The sequence below is a fragment of the Sminthopsis crassicaudata genome, chromosome 4 (assembly GCF_048593235.1).
Source record: "Sminthopsis crassicaudata isolate SCR6 chromosome 4, ASM4859323v1, whole genome shotgun sequence".
Taxonomy (NCBI): Eukaryota; Metazoa; Chordata; class Mammalia; order Dasyuromorphia; family Dasyuridae; genus Sminthopsis; species Sminthopsis crassicaudata.
Window position 1 is genome coordinate 70,264,128 of NC_133620.1, and position 18,068 is coordinate 70,282,195.

At 36.3% G+C, this 18,068-nt stretch overlaps 1 protein-coding gene across 3 annotated transcripts in view; it reads left to right on the top strand.

Moving 5' to 3' along the window:
- CACNA1E (calcium voltage-gated channel subunit alpha1 E) overlaps positions 1-18,068 on the top strand; it is a 616,215-nt gene that overhangs the window by 211,078 nt on the left and 387,069 nt on the right. The gene's annotated exons all lie outside the window — the stretch shown is intronic.

Consider the following 18,068-nt stretch of genomic DNA (forward strand, 5'->3'; position numbering starts at 1 on the left):
ATTTTGATGTGGCCAGCGTGTGCACTAGTGTTTTTCAAGGTAAGACTTTTGGTTTCTGACATCCCCATCCCCCAATGTGGATAGCCAAGGAACTCATGGACTAGGGAGCCTGCTGTGTGTGCCAAGTTTTTCAGGCTTTGTCTGATTTTCACACCCTCCCACTCCCATTCCCTTCCTGCGGTTCACTTTTTGCAGGTTTTGTTTCTGAGAATCTCACTCTTAGAGAGAAATGGTTCCCTTCTCTCCCCACTGTTCCACCTGCTCTCCCTGAAATGAGTTTGGAAGGCGCCAGTGCTGCCTTTGCCTCCTGGGAAATGAGGGCCAAGGCTAGTCGGCTCTGGCAGGTTACAAGTCCCGAAAGCTCAGTGCCAGAAGTCAAAGAGCAAACAAAAAGAAAGTCCCTTTTCATCGGGGTACCAACAGTTTGCCGGGGACTGTTTCAAGTCAGCTGTTAAATGGACTGTCCTAGCGTAGGGGTGACGGGCATCTAAGGCCACCGCCCCAAAGTACTTGGAAGTTGGAAGTTCCAGTTGTTCTAGGGGGGAAGCTCAGAAAGGCTCCCGAGTCCGAGTTTTGAGTCCCTTTCTCCCCCTTAACTATTTGACACGGTTCGACTTCTTAACGGGTCCCTAGAGATAAATTGGGCGGACTTGGATTGAGCTGTTAGGAAAACAGGTGTGTTATCAATCTTTTACTGCTCCTAATGAACTACAAACCATAAAGGGGGTTGTAGGATGGGGGCGGAGGTGGAGGCGGAGGCAGCAGCAGTAGCAGCATCAGTGTGAGGCAAAGGGAAGAGGCTTTGCAGATTTAGTCAAATGCACCAAATGCTTGATGTTGATTAGACATGTTGTCTTAATCTTCCTCAAGAATTAGGATTCCCCCTCCCCCCCCCAGAGTTTTAGGGCATAAAAGGCCCTGTAAATAAAAAGCAAACGAAGTGGTTTGGTGTTAAATGGGGAGTAGATTGGGAAACACTCGACATGCATGCTTGGGTAAGGTTTACAGGCGAGGTTGTGCACCGAGAGGCACTAGTCTGCAACGAGGCTCCTCCTTCAGTCTCTCTCTCTCCCCCCTCACCACTCCCCCCACCCGCACTTCCTCTCCTCCCGCTCCTTGGCAGGTGTGCATCACCAGGACAGCTGTTGGTTGCACTGGGGCCCTGGTATCTGCCAGACACAAGGCAGGTTTCCCTCGGGCTTCCGCATCTTCTCCACTAGCTCTTGGGTTTTTCTCTTCTTTTCCCCCCTCTGCCGTGCTGTTCCCTGAACTACTACCCCCCCTTTCTTCCCTCTATCCCTCTTCTCTCCACACTCCAGCAGCGCTGCTATTAGTTAGTGTGTGTCACTTCTCGACAGCACCCCTCATTAGGGACGAGCATCTCTAAGCATATATTCTTTCTGCAACTAGAACCCACCCACTACCAGCCCTGTCTGGGCTTCTCCGTACCCTCCCTACCCCGATCCTACAAGCACACACACACACACACACACACACACACACACACACACACACACACACTCACTCCCTCTCCCCCTGAAGGGGTTCTAATCAAGTTTAATGTGCTGATTCTCCGTTGGGGTCTCAGAGCGTCGAGAATTCCCAACACTCCCCTCCCCCACACCTTCCTATTCTTAACACCATATTCAGCTGTCTTTGTGTTGGGCTCTGTGGGTGCAGCCTTCCTATTATGCAGCTAGCCCCTCCCTGTTTAACCAGCACAGGCATCCCAAAGACCCGAGCAGCAGTATTCTTCCACTTTACAATTATCTAAAAATTTCATAGGTCGAAGGCACCTGCCTTGTTGTTTGTACCTCCTCTCTTACGGTGTGTTTACTCGGGCAGGCTCCTTCTCATTTTCACTCAATAGACAAAGGCACCCAGCCACCATGTGGTAAGCATGCCCGCAGTCATAGCTGGTACCTCGGACAGCGCCACCGAAACTCCTAGCCGTGCCCCTTAAAGGCACAGTGAGCCTGCCACTTCTCCCCTTGGTCACATATTTCTGCACCTTCCGTTTTTAGGCTGCTGCACCCTTGCTCATCTAAGCTTTGCCAAGTCAAGCATGTTTCAGAAACCATGTGGTTGACCCAGCCATGCTTTTTCTTTCTCTTTAAAGGCAAGACTTTTTCATAGGGCACAGACAGACAACTGCACCGTCTATATGATTTATATCTCCTTTTTACTTGGCCAAAATACACTCCTGAGTAAGGAAGGTATATTGGTAGGCAAGGAATGAAATTGGCTTCAGCATCTAGTCCTGCTCTGTGGCAGGAGTGGTGATAGGGAGCATGACCCCCATCTAAATGGTCCTTTGAATCTCTGATAATGAGGTGCATCTCCTGGCAGTTTCATGTTAGACTATAGCTGTGCTGCTTTCCCAGTGTTCAGATAATCTCTGAGGAGCTACAGAATTGCCAAGTTCAGAAGGTTAAAATACACCACACTTACTTTTTCTCCTGATTTCACATTTTAGGTATGTTATGTATATAAAGCAGCATTTTGTAAATTTTAAAAGAACATGTAGGCATTATTGCTTTGTTACTGTTGCATATAAATACTATTGGTTTTTTTAGGGGGTATCCTTATTATTATCATTTTCTATAGATAATAAAGATCTGGCAACCTGCAGCTTCAGTTATGTCCTATAAAATCTTCCCCATTCCTTTATTCATCTACCCCCACCCCACCCTCATCCATCTAAGCCATTCAAGTTTCCAATATTCCCAAAGTTCTTCCTCTTTCCTAATTGATTTTTCTTGACTTCAGTTAAAATCTATGGAAATCCTATTCTTTGAAATTAATTTGTTTTCTCAAAAGAAAACAGGTCAAGAATGTATTTTTGTGTTGATATCAAAGTAAACTTCTTCATTATAAGTGTCTAAAGGGCATGGTTGGGAACAATTGTTATTTTTGTGAAGAAAAAAAGTTCCTTTTCTCTCTTCAAGAAGCTTGAATCCTTCACCTTTTTTGAAAAATAGTTGTCATAGGATTAAGTGGCTAGTGTGTACTTGTATGTAATGCCTTAACATTGCCAATTTGGTCTTTAAGGTCTATTCACATAAAAGAATAAAATATTACCTGTGCTCTGCAGAGACATCCAACTTTGTACCTGAAGGCAGAGATCTTTTCAGGAGGAGAAGTATTTGAGGAAACAACAAAATTGACATATCAGATGAATTCAGGTGCTCAGCATTGAGTGTGTCTTCTTTTTCTTGAAAGCTACAGTTGTATTAGGAAAGATTATTTTCATGACACTGTCTTCTGCAAGGATACTGTGTTCTTTCTAAAATGTTCATCTTGTTGAGGGCCTTAATTTCCAATTTAGTAAAGAAGAGAATTCTTTCCCCCCTCAAAGTTTTTACAGTGAAAATCAGACTCTTCAGGTGCTTGTTCGATGATAGTTTATGTACAAGATATGACAATTGACCTGAGAGAAGTAGAATATATTTTGATGATCTGTGGCTTCATATGCATTTTTGATACTTCCCTAAAGATAAAGGAAAGTGTAGTTCTATCGCATATGAAAGCTCTGCTCAGTGGCTTAGCTTTATTGCAATTCCCCTGCTTAGAAGAATTGATCCAACCAAGAGAAATATATGTTTTGATATATAGCAAATGGAAATAATAATAATAATTAACTTTTAGGGTTGTGGTGAGAATCAAATGAGATAAAACTTATAAAATATTTAGCACAGTGCTTGGCACATAGTGAGTGCCATATAAATATTAGTGATGATGATGATGATGATGATGATAGATTAATTTTATTACTGTGAAAAAGTTAAATGTATTCATAGCTATTATGGAACCATATGCTGAATCTCATTATAATGATCTCCCTGGTCATCCCAGTGTTAAGTTGTTCTAAAGAGTTTCTTTGAAGCTTCAGAACATTCTCACTATGAACTATCAACTGGGATCTAGAAACATCTCTCCCCCCCATTTTTCTTTATAATGGTATTAATTCATTGATGTTTGAGTTTTCTCATTTGTTAACCTTCCCTTTTAAATCTCACTTCTGGGTCACTTATAACATGGGAAGGAAAGTCAGAATGTCATTATTAGGGAGCAATAAAAAAGGAAGGGACTTTGTTACCATCTACTGCATTGGATAATATACAAATTCTTGGTAGTTTCATAGAATATCTGTATGCTGATATAGACAGAGATCAGAGGTTGTGATTTTATTCAGCATAGAGACTTCAAGGAACTGGGCTAATATCTTAGCTTTCTTATGTTCCTAAGGCTCTTTATTAACTGACAATCAGATTCTTCACTTAACATAAGATATAGGTACTAGTACTATTTGCTCCAGGGAATTAAATAATGTTTTGCTATGGGTATTGGTTGTAATTGGGATAATACATAGAAAACTGGAAGATAGGCTAGAGTGAAGGAGTTTGACAGAATTTACATAACTTGGGAAGGAGATAAAAATATTTTGAAAGTGGCACTTTTGCCTATTGGATTACATGACTCTATGTCCTTACTTTTTTTTCCTGCTTGCTTTTCTTTTCTCTGCAAATAGTTATGATGTTTGCTATGATTTAAATGAAGAGGGCAATAATGATAACAGAACTTCTGAAAGATCCAGACTCTTGGAGTCATTAAATTTTTGTGAAATTGTATGTGCTTTTTTTTGTCATTGCTATATAACATGTATGATTTTTTATGGGTCTGCTGCTTTAGTATTTTTTTTGTCAAAGAAACATATGACTTCTTTTAGCAATCCTATTTTATAGTTAAAATAAAATCCAATTCAAAATTTGCTTTAAAAGAAATCAGGTCACTTGCAAGCCCCTTTAACTCTACATAATTGATCATCAGATCAGTAGTCCTTGCCCAGCTACTCTGTATTTATTTTATTTGCATTACTGCCTGGAGAGCTGCAATTCACTTAAGCCAGGGAGATGGGATCTGGCTGATCATATTCTACTTCATTGATCCTATCTTATTTCCATATGACCACAATGAAAGGCATGAAAGAGACAGTACGAATCATTCTGTAATTAATGTCCTTTTACTCAAGGAGAGGCTTTGAATCTCTCTCCCTTGTTTTTTTTTTCCCTCCTAATCCTCTCTCCTTCTTTTCATCTTTCTATATTTCTCCTTATCTTTCATTTTTAGGTCTGCCTTTGTGAATAATTCATCATACATGTGGGTTTTCCTAGGATTTCCAGAAAAGCAATGCTCCTAGTCTTCTCTTTGGATATAGTTGAGGGTTTCTGCCAAAAGGGTCAATTCCAGAAATAGATTCTTTATCCAAAAGCATTGTATAGAGTAGGCTTTTGACATCTGTTTATAACAAACCTTTTATGGACATCTTTTCCCTAATGATTGCTTCTTCCCCAGAATCCATCATTTCATTGAAGGTGCCCAATAAATATTAAACAACCCCAGCCACTAGTCAACAGGTATAAATAGCTCAAGGATATTTATGTGCCTAAGTGTCTATCACCCCAAGTCCCCAGCTGATGAGATGCTGACAGACTAGGCAAAGAAACAGACATCTATTACACAGTTTCCTCCTCTTCTAAAATTCATGTTCTAATTCACAAATTAATCAATTGTGGCTGGCTGGGTGGGGATCAGCATTATTTTAAGTATTGTGAGAAGCACCTTACTCAGACTATTTCTCCATTCCATGAATTCTTAAGCAATTTCTTTCAGAGGGATAGAATGTCAAGGGTTTTTAAACATACCCTGTGTCTTCCCAAGCAATATAATTCTATACAGAGCAGAATTATGTGTGGGTTTACCAATAATGTTTCCAACATCATTCTTAATTAAGGACAGAAAGTACAGCACAAAGTTTCTTAGTCACTTCTAACCTAGGAATTGCTTGTATTTCTAATCATATTCAAAGTTTTTTTTTTTTTTTGCTATGTGAGTGACAGAATTATGTTTAATTTTTTTGCTCCCTTCATCTTTAGCTTTATCGTCTATCTATATCTTGGCATTCTTCCAAGTTCTCTTATCATTGCCTCTGGAAAGCAAGGAGCAGCTAGAAGGAGTCTCTGCCAAAGGTGGTAGATTATAGAGGATAGTACTGAATGACTTTACTAAGTAATCAGTATATAGGGCTTGAGATACCAATTCCTTGGACCTGTGTGTGTATCTGTATGTGCATGTGTATACACTCACATGTATGATGCTTTGTGTGCATCCCAGAAGCCTGTTGTTTTTGGTGTAATTTTGAGATCTAAATCCAAAGGGCTGATCATCCACCCTTTCAGGAAGAACTACTCGATCCAATGCCCCCCCCCCCCAAACCCTTAAATAAAAGCTTCCCTGGGTCACTTCTCTGGGACCTAAAGCTGAATAAGGCCTAGAGTTCATGATCTTCCCAAATGGAACTGCAGTAACTATTTCCCAAATACTAATATATGTTGCTCCAAAGCTAATTCTTTAGGATTCTAGTATGAGCAGTGACCTTGAAATTATTATCTTCTCTATCTTGGAAGAGGTTTATAGAATTATAGGATGATATAGGATTGAGGTGGACATTCTTAACCTGTTTTAAAAATATTTTGATAACTACATTTTAATATAATTTAGTTTCCTTTGTATTCCAGTGTATTTTATAAATTTAATAATTGTTATCCTGAGAAGGGGTCCAAAAGTTTTGCTAAATTATCAGAGTAGTTCCTGGCCCAAAAAAGGATTAAGAACCCATATTTGAACGTTAGAGGTTACAACTTTGAACTAAGGTCATATCTAACTTCTACTCCCCAAATTATTTCATATCTTGAGCATCTTCTTCACAATTCATTTGGCATTATTTGGAGAATTTTTCTCAAGAAACTGACAATTTATTTGTCCATTGACCTGTATTATCTTCATGTTCTATTTGAACTTGTAAAATTATTTGGTCTGGGACCTTAAAAGTAGAGATTGCTCTTATCATCTTTGAAATTAAGTTATTCTTGCTTTCTCCTTCTTAGAACTATTAAGGAGCTGGAAAGTTAGTAGACATGTGTTAGTAAATGCTTACCATGTATAAAGCATTGTGCTAAGCTTTAGGAATACAAAAAGGGCAAAATCAGAGTCTGTTCTAAAAATATACATTCTAAGGGACAGAGAACATTTAATAACTCAGTCAGATACAAAGTAGATAAAAAATAATCTGAGGGGGCAAAGGATTATAAAAGCCTCTAAAAGGATTTGGGACTCTAGCTGAGTCTTCAAGGAAGTGAGGGAAACCAAAAAAAGGGGGAAATGAAGAGGCAGAATCTTCTAGGCATAGAAGATAATCAAGCAAAACCCCAGAAATAGAAATTGGGGATTGTTGTGTTTGAGGACCTATAAATAAGCTATAGTATCTGGATCATACAAGGGGGGGGGGATTCAGGTAGTAAAGTATAAAGAGATTGGAAAAATAAGAAGAGTCTACATTATGAGTTTTAAATGTCATATAAAGTACTTAATATTTGATCCAGGAAATAATAGGAAGCTACTGAAGATCCTTATTATATGACTATGTCACATTCCTGAATAGAAGAATGACATTTTTAGACCTATTTTTTTGTTTGTGTTTTTGCTGAGGCAATTGGGGTTAAGTGACTTGCCCAGGGTCACACATCTAGGATATATTAAGTGTCTGAGCCCAGAGTTGAACTCAGGTCTTCCTGACTTCAGGGCTGGTGCTATATCCACCGCACCAACTAGCTGCCTCTTAGACCTATTTTCAAAAAATTATCTTAGTAGCCAAATAGAGAATTAGAGAGGGGAGAGACTTGAGGTAGGAAGACCAGTTAGAAGGTTATTGCAATAGTCCTGAACTAGTGTTTTGATGTGAATAAAGAGAAAGATATGCATAGGAGAGAAGTTGTGAATATAGAAATAAGATTTAGCAAAGATTTGGATATGTTCAATGAGTTAGACTGAGGAATTGAAGATGACATCAAGGCTGAGAGAAAGAGAAACTTCGTGACTGAGAGGCTAATGGTACTCTCAAGAAAAATAGGAATATATAAAAGAGGGAATGAATGATAATGAGTTCTTTTTTGAACTTGTTGAGTTTGACGTGTTTTTGGAATATCTAATTAAAGATGTCCAAAAGACAATTCATATTGTAGAACTTAAGCATAAGAGAGACTAGGGATGGATATATGATCTGGGAATTATTTCCATAAAGATGATAATTCATTCATGGGAGCTGATATCACCAAGTAAAATAGTATAGAATTAAAAGAAAAGAGGGTCCATGACAGAGCTTCTGGGATCATTTTGGTTTGTAAGGGTAACATGGATGAAGAATCACCAAGGAGAATGAGAAGGAATGGTCAGATAAGGAAGAGGGAAACCAAAAGGTGCCACAAACATTCAGACAGAATAAAATATCCATGAGGAAAAGATGACCAATAGTGTAAAAGACTACAAAGAAGTAAAAAAGGATGCAGATTTAGAAAAGACCACCAAATTGGACAAGAGATCAATGGCAACTTTGGACGCAGCAATTGTAGTTTAATGATGGGTCAGAAACCAGATTAAAGAGAAGCCAGTTGAAGGACATTGAGTAGATTAATAACAAAACAAAAGAAAGGTTTTAAATGGTCTGATGAAAAAATTAAGTACTTTCTCTTGCTATATGAAATTCAGAATTATACTCAGGTGTCATGGTTTCTTTTAATAACAACAATCTAACCAATAACTTAAGGTCTATGTGTCCCATAAAGTGACTCTGAAACTAAAATCAATTCCCCTACAGGTCACAAGAAATCTTTAAGCTACATATTAATTTTTTTTTCGTGTATCTTCCCTAATTTTGACACCTTTGTCTAGTAAGGCTGGTCAAGGTTTGTCAGAATTGAAAAGCATGAAATGAATTTTCAACAGTTGTTTACTAATTACCTGGCAGTTTCTAGCCTGATGTTGTATATTCTTTTGCTAATTTTTTTAAAAATTTCCCTTCAGCATTGAAGTTACTGTCTCAAATACATAAGGCATTCTCTCCTTACTTCTTACACTTCTGTAGTCTGTTTAGCATCAGCTCTAAGGCTAGACAAGTACTTACAGAAGGTAGAGACCACTAAGCTGAGAATATTCACCTGATTACAAATATACACCTTCCCCACTACCTTGTCTTAGTATTATCTTCATTTGGAGCTTTGGTCTTTGTGTTGAGATCTTATGTCAGTACTTCCCCATCAAAATGAAAAAGTTATCATAAAGGCAATTCAGGAAGAAGCCAGGACTTGGGTTCAGAAGACACCAGGATTCAAGTCCTCCTCATTGGCACTTACTTGCTCTATGAACAGGGACAACCCCCATAACTTTTTTGAACCCTAGTTTTCTAATTTGTAAAAGGGAGGGATTGGATCTATAGAATCAACCCAAAGTGTTGCTATAAAGATCAACACCCTTTAAATTCACAGGCAATCCATAAGTAGTGTCTGAGACATGTAGTAAAATGTATACTCCAGATGGACGTTCCAAAGCCCCTCAGGGTCAACCCTTTGTAACATTGTAAGCCAAAGGGTTTATGTAAAACTAATTAATAGGATACTGCCTCATCACTAATAAGGCCAGGCTGTGTAGTCTGGATCACTGAAATGAGGGTACACTCTGAATCATGTTATAATGAATGAGAAAGGAGGGTTAGGCAGTCAGGAAACTAAGTATAATTGTGATACAGCATAAAAGTATCTGGGATTGAAAAAATACTAGGTCTTTAAGTCAGTTAAATTATAGTATGTATGCATTCTGAAGACTGGGGCTGAGCCAGTCAAACTAAATTTCACTGACTCATAAGTAGTAAGTGATATAACTCATACTCACACAAATACATATTCATATATATGTATATATAATACAAATAAATATAAAACTACATATGTAAATAAGTATAGAAATTAATCTAAATATATGAGAAATCAAAATCTATATGTAAGATAATGTAAGGTTTACAAAATACTTTCATCATTACAGCCTTGAGATTCAGATAATACAAGTGTAACAACTATTCTAGGGCAGCTAGGTAATGCAGTGGATAAAGTGCAGGGCTTATAGTCAGGAAGAATTTTCTTTTTGGTCTCAAAGACACTTCTAGCTGCATGATTATGGGCAAATCACTTTACCCTGTTTGCCTCAGTTTCCTCAAATGAGCTGGAAATGGCAAACCACTCTACTATATTTGCCAAGAAAAACCTTGAATGGTATCATGAAGAGTTGGACATGACTGAAAAATGACTGAAGAAGAAGCCCTATTCTGGAATCATTTCCATGGCCTTCATGGATACTCTCAAATTAATGTCCCCAGAGGACAGCTGACTACTTCCTTTGTCAGGTTTCTAAGAACAACACTGTGGGTCTAGGTTTTGCTTATGAGCTCTCACTTCTGTTTCCCATCAATTTTTATCTAATAGCATAAATTAACTTTTAGAAAAGGATATTTACTGAAATTCTATAATAAAACAGATGGTACAAAACATCCTTTTCCCCAAATCAGAGGCACAGCCTCTTCCTGCAAACACAATGTCTTTGGTAAGAACAGACCCAAACTTAATGCACAAAAGATATTGAGATATTTATATTGCAAAAAGTAATATTGTAAGTAATAGCACTGGGGTATTTTGTCCCTTTGTGGAGTTTTGAAGTATCATTCTTTGCTGTGCTCCAAGAATAAGTGCCTTTTTAGAGTCAATAGCCAGCATTTTTTCCCTCAAGATATGTCACACTTCATGAAGCTACTTTCTCTTTCAGGTATCTATGCTCCTATATCTAACTGTGTTACTATCTCTCCTCACTGTGCTTATTTATCATTCTAATTAGACATGTTGTATCCTATTGGTCCTTTCTCTTCAATGATATGGTCAATGGAAGGCAGGGATAAAAAGGAGGAACCATATTTTCCTCTCATAAGAACATTCCCTTTATGGGCTTGGCTTGAACTGGAGTCTTCAACTAAAATCTACTGCTGAGCTAGACTCCTCTGGACCAAGCAACTGATAAAATTCCTCTGATGTTTAAACGTCTCTGAGTCACAGTTATTTATTTATATATTTATTTTTTGGATAGCTAGTCATGCCTTTTCCTTCACTGATCTAATCAAAGAGATTTATGCTCCTGGTTATAGACACCCTAGTTAATTGAAGTGTGTGTGTGTGTGTGTGTGTGTGTGTGTGTGTGTGTGTGTGTGTGTTGTTTCACCCATTGCATGGGCAGTTATCATCCCTGTTTTAAAGATGAAAAAAATGAAGATCAGAGAAAATTTGCTTTAATTTATGATTACAAGATTGATAGGTCCAGAGCAAGGATTAAAACCTGTACCTTTCTTGACTCTAACATCCTATGTTAATTTAGCAAATCTATTCCATCCTGACAACTAACTGAGAGCATAGTCAGATCTGTGGGAATGGGACATGAGAATGTGGCCCATTTGATAGGGGGGAGGAGAAGGTTAGCCTATAAAGAAGAAATCATTGCCTGGGAAAAACAGTTTTGAGTGGAGGAAGGGTATTTGAATAATTTGGAAATTTATCAGAATAGGAATATTTGGGTCATTAGGACAGAGAAGGAAGTGATCTAAAAGGAGGAGGGAATACAATAAAGATAGACTGCTCTGACTTCACAATATTGCTAGGATTGGCACTGCCTCTAGGTTATTTAAGGGCTTTCAAGTGCTGCAAATTATAGATTTACCCCACTGTGAAAAACAGAATGGATTCACTCTTAGCATCATTCTAGTAGCCAGAAGTCTGTTTGAATTGGCACCTCAGATGTCTACAATATAATAAGAGGTTCATATCAATGATCCTGAGGCACTGCAAAATCCTCAAGGGCCTCCTGAATTGCTGGTGAAAGATTTAATTCTGTTCAGAGTAGTTCGAGTGCTATGTGTGTTACTGTATTATAATTCTTGGACAATTGATTGTCTGTATATGATTTATGTTATTGTTCAGTTGTTTTTCAGTCATGTCCAATTCTATGTGACCCTATGTAGGGTTTTCTTGATGGAGATACTGGAATGCTTGCCACTTTCTTCTACAACTCATTTTATAGATGAGGAAACTAAAGCAAACAGGGTTAAGTGATTTGCCTAGGGTCACACAGCTGGTAAGTGTTTGAGGCTAGAGTTGAACACCAGAAGATGAGTTTTTCTAATCCCAAATTCCATATTATACATTGTGAAACCTAGCTGCACAAAATATATAAGATAGCTCTATTAAATAGAATTCTTGATTAACTTTATTCCACAATCAAGCTATATGACAGTTTACTATAGTATACTACATAGCTCCTTTCAATTCCTTGGTATATCTTAGTGTTGAAGGGAAGCTTGACATAATTGCTAAATCACTGGGTAGTGGTTGGAACAAAGACTTTAATTTTTCGTGGGCCATTGGATCAGGGTTGATATTTATTATGCTTATATGCAGGACTTTCTGTTAAGGAGAGTTCTGGAAACAAAGATGCTGAGATTCTCAAGAGAGATTTGGATGAGCACTCCAGGAGGAATTAGTTTCCACAGATTCATTCTACCCTTAAGTTGAATTCTTGTTTTCCAGGGTAAATGTATTTAGCATGTATCTTGCCTCTGTTCCCCATTCTTTTCTTTCCTTAATCTCATGATTATGATAGTTTTACCTTTAGCTTCTGTGATATCTATTAACAGTATATAGATTCTTGAGGTTCTATTCTAAATTTAGTAGTCATTTTTAGAATCTTAGAGTTAGAAGGTATTTTTGAAGTAATTTAATCCAGCTTCCTACCCAATAGAACATTCTTGACATATGGCTATTCAGTCTTTACTTGGATATGATTGGGAGTTTACTACATATCTAAGCAGCCCATTCCATTTTGAATAGCTTTATTTTTCCCTTTTGTATTGAAACAAATACCATATACTTCTGCCCTTGAGAATAACAGAATATACTTACTTCCTTTTCTATGGAATATCTTATTCCATGTAAATACTGTCTTCCAAACATTCCCTAATTCTTCAACTATTCTCCCTTTGTTATGGACTCTAGCAGCCCTACTTCTATTGGATATATTGAAGTTTATCCCTGTCCCTCTTAAAACATAGTTTCTAGAAATAATAAAGTACCCTGAATGCTGTTTATTGTTTTTTTGTTGTTGTTGTTGTTTGTTTTTTGTCTTTCATTCTCGAAGAGGACTATGACATCAGGAAAGTGATGCCATGACATGCAAATGAATTGGATTTGAGTGAGGGGGAGGGGCTGTGCAGGGTCACCTGCCTCTCTTTCCCCTCCACAGATATCTGGGTCCAGTGGCAAGCTACAGTCAAGATGACTGGAGATGATCCTGGATGAAATGGGAGACTTTGGCCTTTTTAAACTAAGGTCTTCAACAAATCTCAGTTTGACTGAGGCTGTACCCAATCACTGATTAATGTTATTCAAGCAAAGAATCTCATCACTTAATCAAAAAAAAATCTAAATGAGTGAATGAATAAATGAGTGAATGAATCTGGGTTTCTGGCCAAAGCAGAATGATTGCTATTTACTTTCAATCTGAGTCAATCAGAACCCAAACAATGACCAAATGGGGCTTGGCCTAGGACCTATTGGTGGTTAGTAAGAATCAGATTGGTTTTGGTTTAAGGCCTGGTCCTTAAGAAATAAATCTAGCCAGTAAACCCCAAGATAAATCACCCTGAATGCTAGCTTATTAGCATGGAAAACAGAAGGAATTTATTTCCTATGATCAGTACATTGTGCTTTTATTGACTCAGTTTAATTTCATTATTTTTTTTGCAGACACATCAATGTTTTGATTCATATTAAACTTGTGGTCAACTAAAACTCTTGGATGTCTTTTTCATGAATTGCTATCAAGCCACATTTTTCCCATTCTATATTTAGAGTATAGAAAGATTTTTGTCTTCAAGGAATTTTTATTCAGTCCTTGTAAATTTTATCATACTAGTTTTAGCTCAGCATTAATGCCTATCTACATTTTTTTGAATCTTGATTTTAATACTTGTATTATTTATTCATCTTAGTTTTATATTTCCAGTAAATTTAATAAGTATATATTTTAAATGAACAAAAATGATTATGTATTTATTAAATGCTAGGCACCATGCTTTTTATATCTTCATCCAAATTACTAATAAAAATGCTTAAAAGAAGAGGAATAAGTTCGGAGACTTGCAGGACCCTATCAGCCAGATTGGCATTAGCTCATTAATAAAAATTATTTGGTTATGTTGTTCATCTTGCTATGAATCCCACCAAATTGTGCCATAGTTCAGCCCATGTTTCTTCCCCTTAGCTTATGATATTATCATATTATTTAATCAAGTGATATTCCCTTGATTTAAATATATACTTTAAAAACTAGAGAATATCATCTTGCTGCCCACAAAAATTCATTCTTGATCAGATTTCCAGAAATGTAAAACAACTCAAGAGAAGCATTAAAGATATCTATTCTTTTTACTTTATTGTTTGATTCTATTAATTCTGGACTAGCTAAAACATTTTTCCCAATATCCTCTATCCCTAGACTTACCATATTGGAATCAGAGAATCTGATACTTTGTGTGGCATTGGGCAAGTCACTTAACCTCACTGAGCCTCCATTTTCTTTGTAAAAACAAAGAATTGGACTTGATGTTCTTTGAGAACCTTAACTGGGCCTTAACTTTTCTGAGTTTCAGCTTCTTTTTTTTGGCAGGTGTCAATAAAAAGTCTTGCCCAGAGTGCTTTTCAGAGTTGAGAGGATCAAGTTAAATAGATGAAATATTTTGGAAACTGTTAATGTCCATCTGTTATAATTAGTATATTTCTGATAGGATGCTGTTGGTTTGATAGAGGGTATGTTGCATAAATGACAAAATTGTTGGTATTCAGCTCACTTTTCTAAAACTAGGTGGCATGGTGGCAGGATCTCTGGCCCTAGAGTCAGGGAAATCTAATCTGAAATCTTAGGTTTTTACTATGTAATCCTAAACAAGTGACTTAACCTCTATTCACTTCACTTTGCTCATCTTTAAAATACAAATTATAATAGCACTTACCTCCCAGAGTTGTGATGGGGATAAAGAGAGATATTTGCAAACCTTGAAAAGTACTATGTATATGCTAGCAATTAATTATTATTTATCAACAGAAATATCTTTAATCTATTGCTTTTTATGTTTATTTTCATTTTAGACTTTACACCAATACTGTTGTTGTGGACACATTGAGTTTTATTTGCATATTAGAAAAAAAAAAGGGTAGTATCTTTAGAGCAAAGAATAAAACATAAACTTATGTAAACTCTTAATTAAGAAAGATCAGAGGTAGAAAACCATTAAAGCTCAAAATGGCCCTACTAGGTTTTGTTTTGGTTTGCACAAATGAATAGCCAAAATTTTCAGCTTGGCCTGATGGATGGCATATGGTAGGATTTCTCATAGAATCCCAGATTGGACTCTGAGCAAGTTTCACTTTCCTGGGATTTAAATAATCCATCTATTTGTTCTCTTTTCCATCAGATTTCTTTGGTAAATATATTACCAAAACTTCAACCCCTATGGAATTAAATTAGAATCAAATAGTTTGGGGTATGAGAAATTCTTTTACTTTTGGTAAAAGTAGAAAGATTGAGGTAGATTAAATAGTAGTATTTTTTTTCCCCTGGGAAATTTTATAGATTATGTAAATTTACCTTGCTCAATTTTTTAAGGTTAGAGACCTTTCCAAGGGAAAAAATCTCATGGTACTGAGAAAATTCATTCTTAATTCCTGTGGAAAATCACAAGGTAACGGAAGAAATTTTCATGTACCCATTACCTAAAGAAAAATGGGCAGCAGGTCGAAAAAGTCAGAGTCAATCTAAAAAGATGAAAGGGAACTATTTCCTTTCTGTTGCCTTTTTGGGGAAGTTTTTAAAGGAGTTTGTATTTGTGAAAGAACTACAGCAATATGGTTGCTGGAAGAAGCTTGCATTCTCAAAGCCGGTGGCTATAAGGAACATTAAAAAGTGTGGGCTTTGTGGTGGGACTGTGATGGGGACAGTATTAACTAATGGCTTTACCAAATCACTGGGCCTGAGAATTTTGGCAAGGTCAACAGTAGTAATCCATCTAATGCCATGCTGGATTAATTTTGAAATAGTTTTTCTGACATTTCATGGGATCACACAATTGTACAATGATGTAATTTCAAATTTGGAATCATCAGCTTGTGCCTCCTATTTCTTTGTAAAAATATCTTCTACCACATGTTTTAAAAAAGATATTTCTGTCTCTGTTCAAATAGTTATAGAGATGCACTTTTTCCCAAAGCATCTCACTCCACTTGTGGATAGCTCCAATTGTTAGGAATTTTTTTCTTAATCCAACTTAAATTTATTTTCTCAAATATGCATTCACTGCTTCTATCTCTGTGTACTGCTGTGGAATTAGGAAGTGCTATGTATACAGAATCCTCAGAGGTACTTCATTTCTGGTTTAGCTTCCTTCCTTGGTAAGGAATACTTTTAAAGACTTTATTTTTGAGGAAAGGCTGATTGCAGCCCCACTTGTGGGCTTTCTAGGGTTTTTCTTGTTTGCTTTTAAGGTTAGGATATATCTAATAATATTTTTTTAAAAAGGTTGCATTGAAAGGTAGTGGTTACCCCCTTGCCAAAGGTCTTCAGGCAAAGTTTGTATGACTGTTTCCTATAGAGAAAAACTTTTGTTCAGTCATAAGTTCAACTAGATGACTTGACTTTGCTTTGTTTTGGGGAAAGCTCCCTTTTCAAGCTATTCACATCTTAGAAAAATTAGGTGGTCAAATTATATAGGTAGGTTAAGATTAAGAATTAGTATCTTTGAATTTTTTTCCCTTCATCATTTCATAAAAGAGGGTATTACTGAAGGGTAGGATATACTGGGTGCTAGATAAAAAGACATATGAATATTTAATGAGGTTTTTCTTAACCAAAATGGCTAGCCAAATATTTCCCCCACCACTACCCCACTACAAATGTAACTTCTGGTACTTTAATGAAAAAAAAAAACATTACTTTTCCCTTTCCTTTTCTATATGCACATCAGTGTTTGTACTCTTATTGTTGAATGGAGCATTTTCTCTATTTCAGTAGCATAAAGCTGTTGGAAGTCAATTTCTTCTCCTCCCCTTTTCTTTTAAAAAATTATTTATTAGCTTTTGACATTCACTTTTATAAAATTTTGATTTACACTTTTCTTCCTCCTTCCTCTTACTCCTCTCAAGATGGCAATCAATCTCATTTAGGTTATAATGCCTAATTATATTAAACATATTTCTATATTAGTCATGTTTTGAAAGAAGAATCAGAACAAAAGGGGAAAATCAAAAAGTGAAAAGAATATGCTTCAATCTGCATTCAGACTCTATAGTTCTTTCTCTGGATGTGGATAGCATTTTCTATCATTAGTTTTATAGAATTGTCTTAGATCGTTGAAATGCTGAGAAAAACAAAATCTATCAAAGTTGATCATCTGCATAATGTTGCTGTTACTATGTACAATGTTCTTCTGTTTCTGCTTACTTTACTCAGCATCAGTTTATGTCTTTCCAAGTTTTTCTGAAATATACCTGCTCATCATTTCTTTATTTTTCTTTTTTTGGTATAGTTTTACTGATGTACAGAATTTTTTGTAATCAAATTAGCAAAATACTATTATTATAAATCATTTGCCAAATCATGGACATAGTTTTATTTAATATAAAATTCTTTGTAATAGTATTCAATTTTATACTTGAAATAACTTATTTATATGCTACTTTTTATTCAGTGATTTCAGAGCTTTTATTTATTGAAGGAAACACTGAGATCATTAAAAAATATTTCAATGGTATTTCATTTTCCCAATTACATATAAAGATAGTTTTCAACATTCATTTTTGTAAAATTTTGAGTTCCAATTTTTTTCTCCTTCTTTTCCTTAACTCTGCCCTCCCCAAGACAGCCAGAAATCTGATATATATTACATGTGTACAATCATTTTAAACATATGTCCACGTTAGTCATGATGTGAAAGAAAAATCAGAACAAAGGGGGAAAACCATGAGAAAAAAAGCAAACAAAAATGGTGAAAATACTATACTTTGATCCACATAGTTGCATAGTTCTCTATGGAT